This window comes from Camarhynchus parvulus, chromosome 2 (assembly GCF_901933205.1).
Source record: "Camarhynchus parvulus chromosome 2, STF_HiC, whole genome shotgun sequence".
In the NCBI taxonomy this organism is placed as follows: domain Eukaryota; kingdom Metazoa; phylum Chordata; class Aves; order Passeriformes; family Thraupidae; genus Camarhynchus; species Camarhynchus parvulus.
This window is the reverse complement of record NC_044572.1, coordinates 124424901-124445892: the sequence shown is the minus strand read 5'-3', so window position 1 is coordinate 124445892 and position 20992 is coordinate 124424901. Positions and strand designations below refer to the sequence as shown.

Sequence of the window (20992 nt, the reverse complement as noted above, 5' to 3'; positions counted from 1 at the left end):
GCATACTATGCAAAATCCAACAAAAGCTTGTCTCCAGTTGTCTAGAAAAAGCTGATAAACTTTCCTGTTTTGGAACTAAAGAATAGTTTTGCTATTCTGCAGTGCTTATATTTTGAGCAAGTTAAGACAGATTACAGATGGACTTTTCAGCTGTGAAGCAGAGTGGCTTTTGAATCTATAGTTAGTCATTGCCCTTTGTGTTATTTTTATTCTGTAAAAGTATAAACAGCTTGAAATATAATTCTTTTTTCCACAGTATTTTTTTTTAAATTCTCCCTAAGAGGTATAAAACTTACTCCCATACCACCAAGCTTTTATGCTGTCAGCATCGGAATACTATGCTTATTATGCAAAAACTGAAGTTTCTCCCTTTGAATCCCTTCAAGCACTGTAAGTGTATTCTTTTCTTGGTTGCTTTTAAAATCTTAGTAGATTGAAATCTATTATATTTAGAAATTAAGAGCTACATTCCATATAAAACCCTATTTCCTTTTATTTCAAGCACTGCAAAAACAAAAATATGCATCTGCTATTTATATTCAATTTGCAGAAAGAAACAGAAAAACTCATATGAAGACTGTAGTTACTGTCATTTTATGATTTTATGACACTAAATTTGCTCTAGAACACAGCTAAATCCAACTCCAAATGCAAGTGTTGCTATTTAAAACATTATGACGGTAGCATGGTGTCAAAGATTGACATCAACTTCCTCAAGTTCAACATTTGACTGCACTTTCATTTGGCTGAAGGACAATATTGTAATGCATCAGTGTCTCATAACAACATGCAGATGCATCAGACACTGTGGGAAAGCTTAGTGCACTTCATTAAACTATTGTCTTTCAGCACCATTCCCAACTTCAAAATACTTCAAATAAAACATCTTTGTGTAGCTTTTCCATTTCAAAATGGATGATCATAGTAAAAAAAAAAAAAAACCACAAATTCTTTAATCTCTTAGCTCTGGTTATCATCTGATTTCACAGCACTCTTCAGGTTTTAAAAAGTAAATATTCAGTTCATATATATTTGTAATAAATACAGAGTAAACACAGAAATTAAGTTAGTAATGCTTCTAAATATAAATATTGAATCCTTATTAATGAAAAACCTCAAATTCCCACTGTGCTAGTAGAAATATTATGAGGAAAACAATATGGTAAAAAAAACCTAAAAAAAGTAAGGGGGTTTTTGCTGTTTTTGTTTGGAGCTTTTTTTGCTTATTCCATAAAAGAGAGGGCGAAATTCCAGTTAAAGTCTTAGCAAGTAAAAAAGCACATGTGCCTAAAGGGAGAACTGTTCTCTGTTAACTTTGCTAGAAGTTTTCACTTACAAATGGGACCAGAAATATCAAGGTTCCTGTGCTAGGGAATTTTGACTCCTTTTTCAAAGAATTAGACAAAATCAGAACAATATTCACAGAAAGAGCATTGAATAGCTTTGAGCTAATGACATGCACATCAATTTAGTAGCTCTTGCTGTAGCCATGCATTTCAGTGGCCACCAACCTCCATAGGATTTTGGCTTCCCTGGATACGTTTAGCAAAAACTTATCAGAATTTTGCTGCAACAACATCACCATTATACAGCTTCTTACCATATCTTTGCCTTCTTTTTATACTGAGAGCATTCCAGAGGGATCAAAGCTTGCACAAGTAAGCTATTTTCAGGGAAGCCAGTTCGGCATAAATCAAGGAAGCAGTCTCCAAGACAGTAAGGCTTGCTGGCAGAGATAGCAGTCTTGTATCTAATATAACATGTCTAGCATGGGCAAACATCATGGTGTGAAAGCTTCTGGAGACAAGTGTTATCATAGCTGTCTGCAGCACTGACTGCTGACAGAAAAAGAAAACAGTACAAAAGCAAGAAAAATCCAAATATTTTCCAAATTAAATAATCAAAGATGAACAGAGGGTAATTATGATTTTATTAATGGAGTTAGACTATCCTAAGAACAGCAGACAATATCACTCTTGGAAAGCTATATTGCTAGCTCAATTCTGACAAGAAGAAAAATGTTCCATTTTCTTCGCCAAAGGAAAAAAACATTTGTATACAATTTAACCTCATGGAAGTTTTGAAAATCATGGATTGTCTACTTGTCTTTGACTGTAATTTCAGAATACTGTCTCCAGTGGACACTTCAAAGCTTGTTATAATAGCTCTTAGAGTAGTTTTAGAAGAGAATAGCTAAAGACTTGCTATTATTAGAACATGAGTTTAATTTTGCAGAAAGTTCAAGTATTGGATACATTAACCTGAAACATTAACCTGAAAGAGATGCTACATTAAAAAGTCCAGATCATTGCCCCTGGCAGTATTAGAATTAAAAAAAAATCTTTATTAAAAAAATGATGTATCAATGTCATTTTGGTTTGTAAGAACTGATAAATTCATGAAAACTTCACATATCTATGAACTTTAATTACAGAACTGGGAATTGATATGCATAAAACATATACACACTTGTAGGAGGTTTTCTGAGAAAAATTCATCTTCACTCCATCCCCACACACACAAACAAACAAACCTACATATGTATGAACTTAATACTGCAGTCCTCTACAAGCTTTCAGTTTGGGTGATTTGGTTTTTTCCTAAATTTTAACTTTTATTTACTTTTCATAACTAACTCTAAAATTTGTGGGAAATTTCAAAGGAATAAATAACATAACTAGGGCTGAGAATTTACCAAAAAATTCACCTCAAAATTGCTGCTTTAATTTTCCATCTCTGAACAAATTATTATAATTTAATTGAAATAGATGAAAAATATCTACAAAAATGAATGCACTAACCACAATTGTCAGAAGTTTGTTACTCAAAAATATTCAAATCACATAATATTAGATATGCACAGTTTATTATAAACTTATTACATTTGAATTATTGAAATCTTTTTCCTTTCATGAACCATTAAAAATCATAATTTTTTTACTGAAAATCTAACTGGATTTTTAGGTCTCATGGCTGAAAGGAAATATTTGAAAGTTGAAACTTTGGAAAAGGTAGCAGTTGAAAGTTTCACACTTTGAAAATATGTAGTATTTCGAGTGTTGAAATTAGGCAAATTTGCAGTTTTCACTCACACTGATTGATTTTTCCAGTCCTGTCTTCAATAAAGCATACACATCATTCATGAATGTGGCAGAAATCGAGGTCTGAATCCTGTCTGGGATGACCTACAGGGATTTTCTTACTCCTTGATCTGTTTTATTCATAACTTCACACAAAACATAGATGGTTCACCTTTCCTCATCTAAAATTTCCAGCCATATGCTAAAACAAGCAGATAACATTAAGGCACTAGTATTCCATTTAAAATCTGTTGCTGTCTCTAAGTACTGGGAGGGTTTATCTGTTGCTTTGAAAGGAAGAACCCACCAAGTTATATTTCTGATGTGGGTTTCATGTGACCTCTGTTTCTTACAGGTTTTCCTGCAAGGCAACATTAGCAGAATGGTAATGGGTGCTGCATAAAAAACTTCAGCAATCTGAATTCCAAGGGATTGCTTATAGCTGAACCAAAAGTGTACCTATATTTTCAAACTCTGAGTCAGCTAATTAGAACACAGGGTGGTTAAGAAACCCCATATGTGAACTACAAAGTACAGTTTTGAAGAGTAGTCATTGTTACTAAAATTTTGATACTAAGCATTAGTGTTAGTATTAGTGTTAGTATTGAATAAATGCAATAGAAAAGCATGTAGATCAGCATCACAGAGCAGAAACTACCACAAGCTTTGAAGAAGTCAACCTGTTTACAAAGGAGTCAACCCTGAAATCACATGTCACAAGCGTCACTAAAGGCAGGCATGGATTTATCCACTCAGAGTATGCAAAATGTGCATCTTGAGAAGGGTAAAGTGTCATTCATTTAATACATCCAGAATCAAAAAGTAAGCAGGGAAGTGTAAATATTACAGGATAACTTTCAATTTTGTTACCTTTTTAACTGTTCTGTCAATGATCATTACTCCCAGGTTACTTAAGGAATTGAAATAGCTGCAATCTTTCAGAGGAAATTTCGTGAGTTAAATTTAGTGAGTTAAATTTACCATTAAATAATAGACCAAGAACATACAAATAGTTCATTGCATTATTTCACCTTACTCCCTTTTGCTCCCTTTTATTTAGACACAGCTCCCCTATCCAAGCAGAATAAATACCAAATTGTCAGAACTGTAAAAATTCAGTCTCCCATCCTCAGTCCACACATGTATTGGTTTACACAGCTAGTAATTAATTTAGAGCACAAATGCTCATTTGTAATTGATACAGTAGCTTGCTCTTCTAGAAAATTTGTGCAACCATGATACATACTGTCAGCTACTCACATGAGCCAGCCATGTGCCACTGAGTATTGCAGAAAAGTTGTTGCAATTATAATTTGGGGATTAATATCAACCACAATTCTAAATGCCTGTAAGCAGATGGACTGAGCCCCTGTTTTTTCTCCTCTTCTCAGCTCCAGATAATATCAGTCACTACTTACTATTAAGCACAGACTATCAGAGTAATATTTGTTACTTGTACACATTAATATTTATTTCTTAATTTAAATATTTTTTAATCATGACACAGATTTATTTTTTTTTAGGGATTAATTAGAGATTGGGAAAGACAAGCTGAGTAAATCACTCTAATGATGATCCACAGAGCATTACTTTGGCATTATGCCCTAAATCTCTATGCTGAAAGAAGTAAAAACAATGAAGTAATGGTCTGAAAGCCTTGCTCCCTTGAGAACAGAAAAAAAATCTTAGCTAAGACAGAAATGAATATTCAATAAAGCAAGTACTGAAATCTTAACTGCTGAAACTAATTATTAGGAAATTTTTGCTATAGCTTATGACAGTTGGAACCCATTATAGAAACAGTAAAATACTCAATATTAATAAACTAAGCAATATTTTTCCAAGTAATAACCTTAGAAATTAGATGCTGATTATTTCATGCCCTCTTCATGTCAGAAATGAGACGATGTAAAACGTATAAAGACCAGAACAGGACCTACTGAAAATGAAATAAATCTGTAAACATAAAATGACACAGATGAATGTCTGTGGTCTCCTTAAATCAGGATTCGGAAAGAACCTCTGAAAAAGTGTAGAAGTGTCAAGTATTTAAGAGTTTTAACTGGTTTGTGTTTAAATTTTAATTTTAAGAAAAGGAAACTTCTTATAAATATAAAAAAACTCATGAAGGTGTAAAACAGTAGTAGGAATGTTTCAGTACTGAATAAACTGCATAGAAGAGAATTTCTGGATGCATTTTTGAATTTTGATTTAAAAGTTTCTTTCAAGTGCATGTTTTACTTCTTCAGAAATTTAAGGTATTTTTGTATTTATGAATTTCGAGGCACATGAAACAGTTTAGTAACACAATTAATTGGGCTGAACTGAACCAAATTTCCAGAAGTGCAGTCTTAGAAACCCACTCATTTCAAACTATCCAAAGTTTTTTAAATCCCCGATAAAACACTACACATTGAATCATATTTGCACACCTCCTTAAAGAAGTAAATAAAAGCAAAACAAGAAATACCTGTGGAATCATGCTCATCCAACAAGTAAGTGGCAAACTCATACAAAAAACAATACCTTGAAGTTATCAACAATCTGTAATTGTCCTGATTTATTAAATCAGGAGCCAAGTCCAATTTCAATGACCATCAGAAGGGCTGGGATAAAATTCAAACAATTCTCTCTTCCTCAAACATTCTTTTACTTTCCAAAAGAAACCCAGTACTTTCAATCAATATATTTTCCAGCGAACTTTAGCACTGTACACTTGCCCTTGTTCATGTATATGTGTTTCATCCTTTTACAGAACATGAAACAGAAAGAGTTTAAACACTGGGCTGAATCATTGTTGTTTGGACTTACAATACTTTTCCCCATTCCCATTCCCCAAGCTTCAGGCACAGATTTTGACCACCTGCTTGCAAGAGCATAGAGCACTTTGAAAGAGGAGTTTATCAGGTCATGATGGAGATAGATTTACTTTCCCTTAATTGACCAAAACTGAGCGGATACACTAAACATTCCAACTGAACAAAGCAAACCCTGGCCAACCAAGGAATTTCCATAGGGAGATTACTTTCTAATTATCAATATCCTTTTAATCTAAGTAACTGACACACTCTCAGAAATAATGTATTTCATTATCATAATTATGGCTTGTAGAAAAAACATGCAGTGGCACTACTGAGTTGATACTTGAAAAAAATTTATTACCATCTAGGCAATCAGCAACTAAACAAATAAAACAAACATTGAGTCCAACAGAATTACCTAGGTGCATGATTTCCCAGAATTCTAGAACATGAGTCATAAACTCCAAGAATTTATGTTACAGGCACTCATATTTTTGAGAGCTGGTTGCTCCCACAGCCCATCAGGAGTACTTGCCACTTCATGCCTTCCATCGCCTCATGCAGGAAAGGAAGGGTCAGGTTCTAAAAACCACCTAAGTAATGGATTTCTGCTCAAAACAGAGCAAATGCATGCTAAGGTACAAGTCTACTTTTTTTTTTTTAAGCATTATAATTTGAAAAAAAAACAACTGTCAAGTAGTTAGTTCAGCATCACAAGAATATTGAGAATGTTCCAATTACTGTTGTATCTGAAATATGAACATATTATCCTCTGCGGCTGTGTCCCTATATGCTAACCCTCTTTAAAACTTAGCTGCTCATTAATTGATGCCATTTTTCACTTCTTCAAGTCAGCCTAAGATGCTACACTAGAGCTGAAGCACAGCTGACCTTCAGACCTCCTCTCCAAATGCTAAACTCAACCACGGCACTGTTCATAATCGCAGCAGATGGTTATAGGCTTAATATGCACATATGAACTTAATAAGGTCTGTTCTCTGCTCCAAAGAAAAGGAAATGGAAATGTAGCAAGGTCATTTGCTCTCCAATGTAAGGAGCTGGGGGGGGTGGGGGCGGGGGGTTAAAGGAAGCAGCACTGGAGGAGACCAGGATGAGAGAAAAGCTGGAGGCAGAATAAGAAAAGATGTCCTTGCCATGGTGGCCCAGTCCTTCTGTAGTGCTCATTCTGCATTGGTAGCTAGTGGAAACTGAGACATGCTGCTGATTCCAGTACTTTGTCCATAATTTATTTATTTTTTAAAGCTACTCCACTTCTGTGATAACTAGTTTCCTAATTTCATAATAATAATATAATAATTGATAGTGATTAGTAGTGCTGCAAGTAATTGGTGTAGTTTAACTCCAGAAAGCAAGCAAGTATGACACAGATACTCAGTCACTGACCTCCTGCTGCAGTGATATGGGGAGGAGAATCAAGGAAAAAGGAAAGGCTCGTGTTTTGAGATAAGGACAGTTTAACAATTGGAACAAAATAGAACATACTAATAATACTATTAATATTATTCATTATGATAATTATGATGATAATGGTGATGACAATAATAATAATAATAATATTAATAATAGTGGTAGTAATGAAAAAGAGAGAGAGATGACTGATGCCAAGACAATCCCCACACAATGATTGGCCCTTCCTGGACAACTCCCAGCAGTGTAATTACTGAACATTCTATGGTATGGAAGTCTTTGGTTAGTTCAGGTCAGGTGTCCTGGCCACGCTCCCTCCCAGCTTCTTGCGCCCCTGCTCACTGGCAGAGCACAGGAAACTGAAAAATCCTAGATTTAGAGCAAACATTGCTCAGCAAAAGCTAAAACATCAGTGTGTTATCAACATTATTCTCATCCTAAATTCAAAACACCAGCTACTAAGAAAATTAACTCTCTCCCAGCTGAAACCAGGATAACAGTCATCATAAGAACTTTCTCAATTTCTACTAAATGAAAAGTCCCTTTAATTTATCACATATAATGCAGCAGCTGTCTCAAACAGCTAAAACAAATTTTAAAATTTATGCTACCTTCTCTCAAATAATTTTTATTTCTCACCTAACCTCTTCTAAATATGTTTTTTATCATTTACTTTGTACATTAACTTTACCAGCTCATAGAGATACTGGAATATGAATCAGCAATTATATTAATGAATACAAATCACTCTCTACATTGGATAATGAGCATAATACTGAATATTGCAGTATACCTCATCATTATAAGAAATAATTAAATATCCATTTAGTCAGTGTAAATGTAGCTTGATTTCAGACTTATGTCAAGAGAAGCCTAGTTTGTGCTTTCTAGCATTTGGCAAATTTGAGAAATCAGAAGACAAATTTGAAGCAGGTTGTTGTCTTAAATATCCTTAAAACACTTGTGTAAATGAAGATCTGTACAGCTGTGAAGTACAACAGCATAAGCTCAAGAAGCAGAGTAATGGAAGAGGATATTAGTTAATGGTATATGAAGTTTGGTAATCATCTTTCCAACATTAGCTAATTAGCTACTGCTAGGCAAGTTGTGAATTGCTGTATCACATTTTTATGGATAAAACCCCCTTTTTAGATAAGTGTATTCCTAATTCTTCAGAGTCACTAAATCCTGGAAGGATGAAAGCTTCTTTTTTTTCTCTCACTCTCTCTCATACCCTTCCTTCCTTCCTTCCTTCCTTCCTTCCTTCCTTCCTTCCTTCCTTCCTTCCTTCCTTCCTTCCTTCCTTCCTTCCTTCCTCTTTCTTTTTTTAAGCACAATTTATAACACTTGAAATCTGTTTAAGGAATGAGTTAATAGAAAACTGCAAAATAATTGTGTTAAATTTCAATGCAAACATCCTGTTAAAATAGTAAGTACAAAGGCAGGGGGTGAAATGGGGAAAAAATTCTCACACAAACATCCAATGTGATAGAAGGAAGGCCTAATACATAGGAAGAAAATAGGTTTTAAACTCTAGGAGGAGACCAAGTAAAAGCAATTAAAGAACTTTTGCCCACAGAAGAAAAATATAAGTCAAAAGAATTGCATGTAGTTCCATACAAGCCTGTTCAAAAACTTGAAGCTGAAGAATAATTTTATTTCTCTTCAGGTAAAGGAGAAAAAAAAAAAGGGCGGATTCTGTCCTACATTGATATTTGCAGTGCAAAACACAGGCAACCATAAACAAAAGAGGAAAAAGGAAGGAATAGTTTTGGAAGTCAAGTCAGATAAAACACAAGTGTGGGCAAAATAACACCACTCTTTGCTCCTTTTCGGTCATTGACAGGGTCTGCCTCATAACTCCACCTTTGGTGGTGAACCAAGTTAACATATCTGATCCAAAGAATCAAAATTTTCAAATCATAGAATCATTAAAGGTGTAAAAGACCTCCAGATCATCAAACCAACATTTTAGGTTGGACTCGGCTACTCATCTAACTGGGATGGAAATAAAACTCTATTTCAAAAGCCTTTAATATTTCTAGTACCTTGGTGAAAATTAAATCTTGATGGCTTCATTAAACATTAAATTTAAATGGCCCATCATCCTAAATTAAATTGGAGTGTTTCTGGAATACTATTTTATGACTTTTTTTTCTGAAAATGCTTTTCTCTTATTCTAGTTATAATTTCTTGGATCAATATTTTGTTTTAGTGACAAGTTTTTGGTAGTGGGAGTGGGCTGCCAGGGAGGCTTCTGTGAGAGGGCACCAGAAGCTTTCCCCATACTGGACAGACTCAGGGGCAGCTACTACCTCACAGTCTTAATACCATGTCAAACAGCAACATATGACCTCATAAAGGAGCTTTGGTCACCTCCACATTAGTGTTTACCAGATTACTGAAGAACCTAGAACAAAGTTGTGTGGAAATAGTTACATTAAAGAATGAAGGGAAGGATGGGAAAACATGTTTTAGCTGGTTGATAAATTTGGGATTGGTTGTTTCATATCCTAGAGTAGAAATTTCCCTATAGGAAAGTAAGGGAAGAATTAGACTTCTATGCACACTGGACTTGAAGCAAAAAATGCTTTGAGTGAAAAAAAAAAACCAAAATCAACCCACGCAGATTTTTATTTTTTGTATTCCTGAAGAGGTGAACTCTAGATTAACCGCCTACAAAGTTGGAATTCTGGCAGTACTTATATATTGGAAACATATATCTGGGGGATGGAGGGGGTGGAAATCAGTTCTGGATGACTTGGACTGATGGGACCTGGGTTTATGAGACCATGAAATAGCAACAAAGATATTACTAGTGAGGTTTTACAGTGCTTAAGGTAAGATATACTGGGAGAATCACAGTACTGCCTCCCCAAATGTGCTTCCTTATCTCTTCCCTTGTGAAAGCCCTGATACTCATGTGATTGCATACAAGGAAATTTCAGAAGATAAATCACGATTTCACCCTTTGGAGATTTGAGCTTTTGATCACATCTTTCTGAAACACCTCATTGCTTGGTACTTCAAAGCAGCTGTCTATAAAGGAAAAGCTAAGAAATGTCTGAGACCAGCCAAAAGCACAGGACTATGGCAGCTCCTGCTTTGGTGAATTTGTGCTGGTGGATAACCACACCTCACAGCCTGCATTTCACACAGTCCAGGGCATTGAAAAAATCTTTGTTGCTACTTTTTTTGTCATTCAAAGTAAGTTTAAATGACTTAACCAGTCTAGACCTAGGTACCATAATTTGGTGTCCGGGTGAAAATTGGTCATCATTAGTGACACTGTGTGCTGGGTATTTTAAAATAGATCTATGATACATGCAGGGTAAGATTTCTCCACAGTGTTGTCACTAATAGCTGTGACTCAGTGATATTTTTTAAACTCCTCAAGTGATATAGCTCCAATCCATTTAGAGACTTCATTTTTCATGAAGTCTAGCATCTTAGCACTTCAACAGGCCATAAAATATCTTTATGAAGTTTGGCAACAGTGTTATGCACAAACTGAAAGCTAGAGAGTTTCACTTTGTCAGGTTCAGTGATGTGGCGGATTTATGGATAGAAGGGAAAAAAGGACAGCTGCTAGCTTCTTCTACATATAATACTGTTTATTAAAAAATATAAAAATGCGCATAAAGTCCCCTCAATTATCAGCTTGCACTGTCCTCTGACTCAGAGGAAAAATAACATCTGTGTATATGCACTTCTCATCCCCACAAGATTATCTTGATTCATTTCATATCTTCTTGCTCCTTTGTCATACGTGACAAAAGCTGGTAATTTAGGCAGGATATACCTTTATTAGTTCTACCCTCTCCCAATGTACTTGGTTTATTACATTGTCATTTTTAAAACCTTTGAATGAACATCTCTGTGCTATAACTTACCACAGTCAGGAGAGAGACAAGACATTAAATACATGCAAAAAGTAAGCTAATCTGATGCACATCAGGTCTCACCTTGTTCCTATATTGCAAGATCCAAATAAAATTGCTGTACTGATTTATACCAATGTCTTGTCTGTTCCAGTAGCCAAGAATAGCTAAAAGCAGATATTTCTGAAAAAAAATAATGTTCATCATTATATTGGGCTACTCATATTTCTATTTAATTGATTCATTTCAGAAAATATGCTAGTTAGACATACTTTTAGTGTGTTCAAATGTGTGTCATGTCTTTAATCTGAAACACTTATTGATCAGACCCCTACATTATAAAGAAAACATTCTGCTTAAAAGAAGTTTTTATAGAAATGAAAATTATGGATCTCATTTTCTGCCCCTCACTTCTAAACAAAAAGTCAGAGTTGAATGTGGAAGGGACCTTTGGAGGTCATCTTGTCCAAGATCCTAATATCAGTGAAATGGGAGGATTTTTTCTTCCCTATATGATTTTTCTTTCTCCTTTATATCTTTTCCCTACATATTTTCTTTCTCATCTCTCTTCACTCTTCTGAAGAGAGAAAAAAATAATAGCAACATTTCTTACCCTGTCTTAGATTAAGTGAAACGCCTTCTCTAATATATACCATGATGTCATGATATTTTAAGACCAAGGAGCTCTTTTGTTCCTCTACTTGTGCAGGTAGTATTCATATTTCTTATGACTGTTTCAGCAATCTCCATGCTGACTATGAATTACTAGTGAAAATGTGAGATTTGTCCAAGAATGCCTTTCTAAGGCTTTTGATTATTTCTGCTTAATAGAATTCATCCTCCAAGTATAGTGAGTTTATTTAGGATCAATAAAATGAAGATAAAAGTGTAAGAACGAGATTTTATATTAATTTCTGTCCTCCTGCTCTATCTGGCTAATCCTAGAAATGGGAAATAAACAAAAATGCCTAAGGCCTAAGTTATACTCACTCTGTGAAATTAAGTCATTTGTTAATACCATTTTATTGCATTGGTTTCTCTCTACTGCAGAGCAATGCTGAGCATAGTCAAGTTTTTGTATTCCTTTAGATTAATAAATATAGAACATATATACTTATATGATTAAATTGTTGCATGGATAAGACTACACAATTTTATGAAAATGTTTTAAGATCAGACTTTTATTCCATAGTAATTTCTTGTTTAATTTAAGAGCAGAAGATAGAAGTGCAAAAGGCCTGTGAAAAATAATTAATTCCTTACATCTATGATCCAGACATTATACAGAAGGCATGCAAGACAGATTTATGCTGAAATTTATCCTCTCTCTTATCACAGTCAGACATCTGACTGTTCACTTTTTTATTAGTTTTTCTTTTTATTTTTTTCCCAAAAAGGCTTGGACCCATGAATTAGGAAATAATTTTCTAGAAACACTTTCTAGTAATAGATTTTCTAAATTATGGTTGATGAAGAGGAAGATGTTTCTTTTTAAATATAAAGCATTAAATTATCAGGAAATTAGTAATTTCAATGGGATAATTTATCTTCTTTATTGTAGCTGAATAGTTTGCTAATTTTCTTTTCAGTTAAGGGTCTATGACAATATACAAACTTTCTATTAAGTTATAGGAAGCTATATCTTTCCATCTTCTGGTAGTACAGATTATACCATTAAAAAAGAGCAGATTTTTTTATTTGAAAGTTTGCCACAGGCAAATGTTGCTCTACCAGTGATTTTAACTTCTCACTGTTTGCAGGTTTCAGTCTTCTGTATTTTACACACAACCTTATTATGCTGTTCTGGTTTAATAGACTTTAACATTTTCAAGGTTGCTTTTCCCTCATTAATGAGTTCAGCAAGGTCCAGTCAAAGACATAAGAGAGGTCAATAAGAACATCTATATGTTTCTCAGCATTTTTCATTGATAAAGTAGGATTTTTAAAATTATTTTAAGGAAATCAAAATGCACCAATAACTACAGATTAGAATTACTTTATTAGCACACTTGGAAAGCAAATCCTTAATTCAAACATTCACCACTGTCTATTCACTTGGAGGAAGAAATTATGGCATTGACGTCTCAGTAAGTTATGCAATATGTTAAGACTCTTGAGCCAGCAAGCAGAACAGCAGACATAGCTGCTTGTTCTTCAGCCTATATTGTATTTTATGATAATCATCATGATTATTGTTTTTGCACAGCATTATGGTTCTAAGAAAATACTTTGAGAACTGATTATAGAGGTAAGATCTTCCTAAAATATCTATTCTTAAGATACACATTTAGTAAGAAGATAGCTTGGTTGTAAAGGTACTAAAGTCTAGAGCTAAAAAACAACATCAGTAAAAGCAATCATTTCTAGCTGAACAGGATCCCATGATCTAAAAGTGTGCAAACATGAGTTATCACAAGCACAAATAGAGGAATCAATAGAGGCTACCAGTCAATACACAACAAAATATCAGTCATGGTTTACTTTCTGACCCACTTCGAAAGGTAAACATATCAAAGCATGGATGATGCCCTTCACAAGGATATCTGAACATGTACTGCATTTTCAGCTGTGTAGAAATAGGGCCATGACCTGGGCTAACGTTCCTCCACCTGCTCTGAAGTACTGCTTTGGCACTACAGACACTGATTCTGGCAGGCAGCGAGGCTGAGGATCCCCTCCCTGGGAAAAAGGCTCTGCTCTCATGCTAGTCTGTGCTGTCTTGCACCACACTATGACATTTGTGCTACTGAAATCCAAACAACAGTGTGAGCAATTCTTTACTGTCCACAGTCTCCTAGACGCTCTCTGCCTAAAAATCTGTGACTAATAGATGAGTAATTAAATTCTGTTTTCCTAATGATTATGTGTTCAGCTTATGGCTTGATTGATCATGGTAGGACAGCCTAGGAGGGCTCATCCAAAAAAATGGCCACCAGTATAGCCTTGGTAAAAATGTCACTAACCAGCAATATCTTGTATGAATGTCTATGGATGATATCTAATTTCATCTATCCTCTGTGGCTCCCAAAGCACGCAGGATTTATGGAGCAATACCCATGTTATATTTGATCAATTACTTCAGAACAAGCCAGAAAGGTATAGTGTGTGACATTTCCTAGAATAACTGAAAATACCACTATTATAGAAAACACCAAATCTATTATTCAGGTGTATTTTCTCATTTAATTGGACTGTCCCACTCAAAAACTACATCCTAACTTCTCTAGATGAGCCTAAATTTTCACTTCATTGAAACGATGGGCTGTCTGGGGAAAGAAATTTTGCGTCCAGAGTAGCCTGTTTCTGGAAGTTTGTATTGTGACACAGGGAAAATTTGTTCATAGAGAACCAAAAGGGTCTGTTTCTATATAAGGAAGACCCTATAGTAAAGATCAGGTATGAGCTCATGGAGAAGCACTTGTTCTGCTGAAAAGCAATGCCTTCAGGCCTAGAGGGTTTTGGCGTAGCTGCAGCACTTCAGTCAGCTTTTATAGCAGACAGAGCATCTCCAATTCCCTTGTCAGAGAGCTCTCAGAAGTCATGAAGTCCAAGTGGTTTCCAGGGAGCAGAAAGAGATTTCTGCTAACAAATTCAACTCAACACATGTATGGTTGTTATAAAAGCACAACAAGAACCTTATGGAGACAGAAAAGCCTCAGGTACAAGTGACAGTATTCCCCAGTTATCATTTCACCTCCAAAAGCTCTTTGAACGAGCTGCTCTGAGATAGACAGCTGTAAGGAATATCTGGGATCATTTATCAGCACCAAATTGTTAGTTTGTATAAATACTCAGTATTGCAATTTGTGGAAAGTTCCCTAAAAAACATACTGTGGGTTGAGAAGAAAAAAGATGGTCATAAAATCAGAACCAGGTTGTGTAAATGGACTTTTATATTTTGGATTGAAGAAAACCTGTAATTAATTTTTAAAGCTCATATCTGCACAACTGAAATATACAAAGAAAGTTAGTCACATGGAACAAAGTGGAATATCTTCAATGCTGAAAGTTCTGGGAAAGTCACTGTACCAGTCAAAGGACTATTCATTTTAACAGCAAACAGTTTGATAGTCCAAGGTTATCTGACCTAAAATGAGAAATAGATATAGGTAGCTTTAAAAACAAGCAGGAAGATTATGACATATTGGAAGAAATAGCCTGCAGCTACAAGACCTTGGACTGTCACCTCATTAGATTTCAAAGTGTCAGAGGCAGCCAGGATCAATACCTGAGTGACAGACTAACATGGAAAATTATTTGGATGTTTCAGAAGTGTGCTGGAGCTTCAACAAGCAGTTTAGAGTCTTCAGATTCTATTTTAAAACAACAGATTCTTAAGCAGAACATATAATTTTAAAAAATTATTCTCATATTTAGACCTCCTCAATAAGTGACTGTACCATCTTCTTCCATTGCAAAGTTCTCTAGCATAAATAGCTGTCTTTAGATAGATTGAAGATGCTACTTTATGCTTAAACCTCAAGCACTAACAGAATTCAGATATATTGCTTGAATAAGACTGAAATATGTTAATAACTCTGATGTAGGAAGGTTTAGATTTCCAGTAGAAGAAACTTCTGTTTAAACTTTCCCCAAAACAATCAGTATTTTAAAAAATCACATAATAAAATGTTCCTAAACTAAAGATAATAATTTAGAAAATTTGTTTAGACCAAAAATCTCATTTTATTTTCCAGAAGCTTGAACTTACAGAGTGTTGATTGCCCTAGACAGCCCATAGAGACAGAAAACATACTATTTAATCCACTTTTTAAATTTTGGCATCAAAATACATGATAACAACAGAAAAACAGATTACTAATTAAGAACTTTTAGTCTTAAACAACAGCTTATGCTAAAGCAGGTGCAACTGCCACATAATAGGGGCCCTTTTGCTTGAATACAGCAGCTTAGGATTCACAAAGGTTTATCAAAAATCATAAGGCAGCAAATTTATTGTTTGCCTTGAACCAATTAAAATCATGGGCTTAAATCCATAAATGTAAGGTGAAGAAGTGTATCTCACCATCAATACATATGTAGGTTACTGCACACAAAATTTAAGATGTGAGCTGGTACCTTTTTCCAGGAATTAATAACTTTTAGATTAATAAGGTTCGAGATAGAGACAGGTCTTATCTAGGGTACAGAGTTTTCAATTCTGGGTTGAAACTTCATAAAGGGTGTTAAAATTCATTCTGCAAAATGATGCAGAATGTCCATCACCTTGAAAGGACCTTGTAACATTCTTCTACTTGTCTCCAGAAGCAATTGTGAAATGCAAGGGTCACAGGAGGCCACAAGTATTTGAATTTCTACATAAACCCAAGCAGCAGCCTTCAGTGTTGATTTCACTGTCTCTATCCAAGACTACAGGAACAGACTTGTGGTAATCAAGGCTAGCTTGCAAAGAAATATATAGGAGAAAGCTACAAGGTATAGAACATTTTTCATCTTTATTGTGTATGGCACTTATTCTTAGTTAGTTTTAGCTTGATAATGAATAAGCATATGCTGTGCCTTTTTTGTACTGCATTGATCTGTTAAACCTCCATGGCATTACACATATTTACATAATCACATCTACCACAAAAATTTTGTGGATATATCTGCCAGCCTAAAAGCATCAAAGCTGCCACTGGCTTGAATGCAATTCATTAATTTCATTGTTCTACCGAACAACAGTAAGGAAGTAAATCAGATGCTTTGAGGTAACATAGCAATGCCACTTAACATGACAACCCGGCAACTTCTTATGAACAACATGATACAGTGTAATACAAGAAGACAGAAAACACAAATGACAAAAACCCAATTACTTGCTGATAAAAATATGTAAATATTCTGTTCATGCTGACAGTCCATAGAACTGCCTTATAGCTAACAGCAAGATGAAGCTTAGGTCTCAGACATTTGTTATATGAGAAAATGTCTTAAATTCTTTGGATCTGAGCTCTATAATGACCCCCTCAAGGTTGCAGGCTTTATACCTGACAGATCATTGTTTTATAGTTTAATACATTTTCTTCCAACAAAGCAGTGCATAAACAAGTGCTTTAGCAATTAAACAAATGTTGCAGGGGCATGTAATGGTACCCATACCTCATTTCTATGAGCTTGGTTATCTATATAATAGAGTTAATTGCTCCCACAGTGAGGGACAGCATGGACTTCTGCCAGCCCTATTTAAAGGAGCTTTCTACTGTGTGTGAGCAGCATGAAAAACAAACAAATTCACTGTGCAGCTACAGAAACTCTTGGAAGTGCTCTGTCCCCTAGAAAGGGTGAAATAACAGCAGTGGCACATCTGGCCCCTCACAACAGGTGGAGAGTGTAATTAAGTTTATGAAAGGCAGAGCCCTCTGAGTAAAATCTATGGGGTTTGTGACAAATTCATTGGACTAAGAAGTCCTCTTAAGCTCCTGCAGATATTTTTCTCTTCTTCTGTGAAGTGGAAGCTAGCTGTAAACAGGAAAACTCCAAAAGACAGTACACATGGATAAGGGAATTTTAATCTGGAATCCTGAATAAATCAAAACTCCTTGAGCAACAGACATATTGATTTTAGCAGCTTTATTAAATGGCTAAGAGAGTTATACAAGCAATAAAGAAATAGACTTGGTAATTCTGGAAATTTTTCCATTTTGGTATTTCTAAGGTGTCAAATAGCAGAAATTATTTTGATAATAAACTAGGAAAATAAAAAAGAAGATTCAAATAATCTAAGGTAAATTTCAAGCAAAAAAGGAGCTGAGACCAGTATGAGGTACCCCTGTTCTACAGCATCAAGCAAGGGGAACCCTCTGTAGATTCATGTGGGGATTTCTGAAGAATTTCATCAGGTTGATAAAGAAAATGAGGGGGATGTTGGTATGTAAATGAAGAGGGTTACTTGAAACAGAAACACAAAGAGAATTTTCTATTGTTCCAGAGAAGAGAAATATCATTATTTCTAAGATATGAAATCCGTTTAACCATATACTTCAGGAGATTGGGAAAATTAACATTTAAACTCAATTACAGCATACTGGAGTACAAGTTCTTAGATTTAAATGCTTCAGTAACAGAAGATAAAGAAAACTGTAGGAAAAAAAAACAAAAAGAGGAGTGCCTAAATAAATGAATGGTGATATTAAACTGCTTCAGTGGAAGCCATTACTGAACAGGCACTTATCAAGGCATCTATGTTTAGCTTACATAGTTATAGTTTATATTAGATGGCATGGAGCTGGCAATATAAAGCTTCAGTGATTTCTTGAGTTTCAGTAAGAAAACAGCAATAGTTTATGCAACTGTAAACTCCTCTTCTGCCTTACTCTGGGAAGTGTAACAGTGAATTTTGATTCTCAGAAAACTTGTTCAGAAATTGCAATTCACTAACTACCACTTAACAGTGAGAAAGCAGCTACAGGCTTCCAGTCAAATAGAAACTAGGCTTCTGAACATAAATCCAAAGGTACAAATAATATTTAAATATCTGTTTATGTGTGAATGTATGCATTTCTTTATGCAAATATATACACATGCATACATTTCAGAAAGCATGTTAATATGCTGTTCTCTAATCTGGGTATATAATCAAAGAAATAATTTGAGGTTGACATTTTCTGTTCTGAGCTTGTAGCATGTGAATAAGCCTGTTGATTCAAATGAGTGGGGCCTGAGATTTTCAGAGAAGGCTGGAGGGCTGCATTGGTGCAGTAGTGTGATGCTTACATAAAACATTTTTTCATTATACCAATCGACTTTTATTACTGAAGAAAATCAGTTCAGTTGCAAAAAGCATTTAGTGTGTCAGCAAAATAATTTTCTGTTCAGCCTTTAAGTTTTTAAAAGAAAGGGCAGTCAACTTGTTTCTTGCCAACAAATCAAAATGAAAAGCCATAACAATTTTGTAGCAGTTTCAAAGGGAAACTGCTGTAAAAGATTTTAAGCAAAGTTCCTGAAGTCTGTTTTTTTGTTGTTAAAACAGGATAATATAATTTGAGAAGTATGAGCTTAGCAAACAGCAATATTCTCCTAGACTATAGAACACTGAAGACTCCAAAGGCATTGGTATATAAAGTCTACCAGTAACTTTCATATACATATGTGGTAAATTCTAAAGGTTGTTTTGTGACAACAAAATAAATTTTTTTGATCTCTATTTCCCATAACAATATACCATCAAGAATAAAAAGTAACCTCTTTTAACTAGTAGCAGTGTAAATCTTTTAGGATGGAGAACAATAGAGAGAAGGTTTGTGAACCTCTTCATTACTGTCATTCTCTATGGACTAGAAAAAGGTGTAGCAGTATTTTGCAAACTGCTGAGAGGCAGCATAGGCAGCACACATGTTGTCAAAGTGCAACTCAGCACAGGATCAGTCCATAATGTATACTAAGGGATGGTACAGAGCAACCCAGAGATGATAGGTGAGGTAGAATCTCTGGGGACCCATCCCTTCTTGTACAGTGATACTCACAAGCAGAACATCGCAGCAGCCCCAGGACCATCCACAGCCAAATTAAAGAATGTTTTCTATTGGTAGAGGTTGTCTACAGAGCTTGTGCATGGTGTTGTGCTGAGGAAAAAAACACTCCTTAGACTGGGAGGTCTATCAACTGATGTTGGTCAAACCTGCACTCCACTACAGAAAGTTCACTTTCTGATCATTTTTCAAATTGGTTTTATTTGAGCTTTCCTCTTTTGAGAACAAATTGTCAACAGAAAGCTACTGCAACAACGGCCGATGCAATTTCTCAATATAGAAAAAAGAAATTTTCAGGCAGGATGACTCTGTGTACAAGACTAAGACAACAGTCTTTACTGCGTCCAGTTTTTGCTCTTCAAAAATGGAAAAAATTAAGCAGAGCAGCATTGACTTGCCATGCATAAGGACTTGGTTTTGACCTGACAAAAATCCAATTAATATAAATATGGCACACAGCAGCACATAGAAAAGGGCTATGTGAAACTAGAAAATATAATTTTTCTTATGTCTAAGAAACAGCTGTGAAAGTTGGACTCCCAGCTGAATAATTGATAAACATTTAATCAATGATGGTTAAAGGATATGGAAAACTCTCCATTGCTAGATGTATTGTTTCCCATAAATTGCTCTAGGATACCTTTTAATCAGAGTTTACTCAGGTGTATAGAGGGATGATTGAGGAAGTAATTCTGTGAGCTGTTATATAGGGCTGTACCAGAAACATTAATAGTCCCTCTGACATTCAGGTCCACGAATTTCTGGAATAGATTTTAAAATGTGAGAGTGGCATGCTCATTTTTCTTTTCCATAGAGAAAGGTTGTCCTGGCCATGAAATCCACATAGTTTTGCTGCACTAGGAGCAGGGTTTATAATCCTCGCAGGGGAGGTAATGTTGGAAACAAGAATTGAAAGCACTGCATGTGATGAGATATAGCTGAAGAGACAACGCTCAGAAGAATGCAGGCTGACAGGAAGGAGCCAAGAGGAAAAACAGGATTTGATGAGGCTGATGGGGCACAAGGGAAACATAAGCAGCCAGGAAAGGCTTCTGGACCAAATGAAATGAATGTCACCAAGCTAGCCTAGGTACATAGCTCTCAGCATGCTGTATGGGGCTCAAAAGATAAAATGAAAAGGATGGGCAAATAGGAAAAGCAGCCTTTGCATAAGTAGAATACTTGTAGAAGTAAAATCATATGTAGAAAAAATAATAAGAGAAAAGTAAAGCTGCCTGGTTTTAGGCAATTTACCTGGTTCACAATACAGATGAGCAAATTTCTGTCTCTGGACCACTGTAGTTATTCTCTAAGGCAGTAAAAGATTCAGT

General features: G+C 35.2%; 1 protein-coding gene across 5 annotated transcripts in view; it reads right to left on the bottom strand.

Annotated features, from left to right (window-relative positions):
• The window catches only part of RALYL (RALY RNA binding protein like), a 368805-nt gene that overhangs the window by 229545 nt on the left and 118268 nt on the right, over positions 1-20992 (bottom strand). The window lies entirely within an intron of this gene.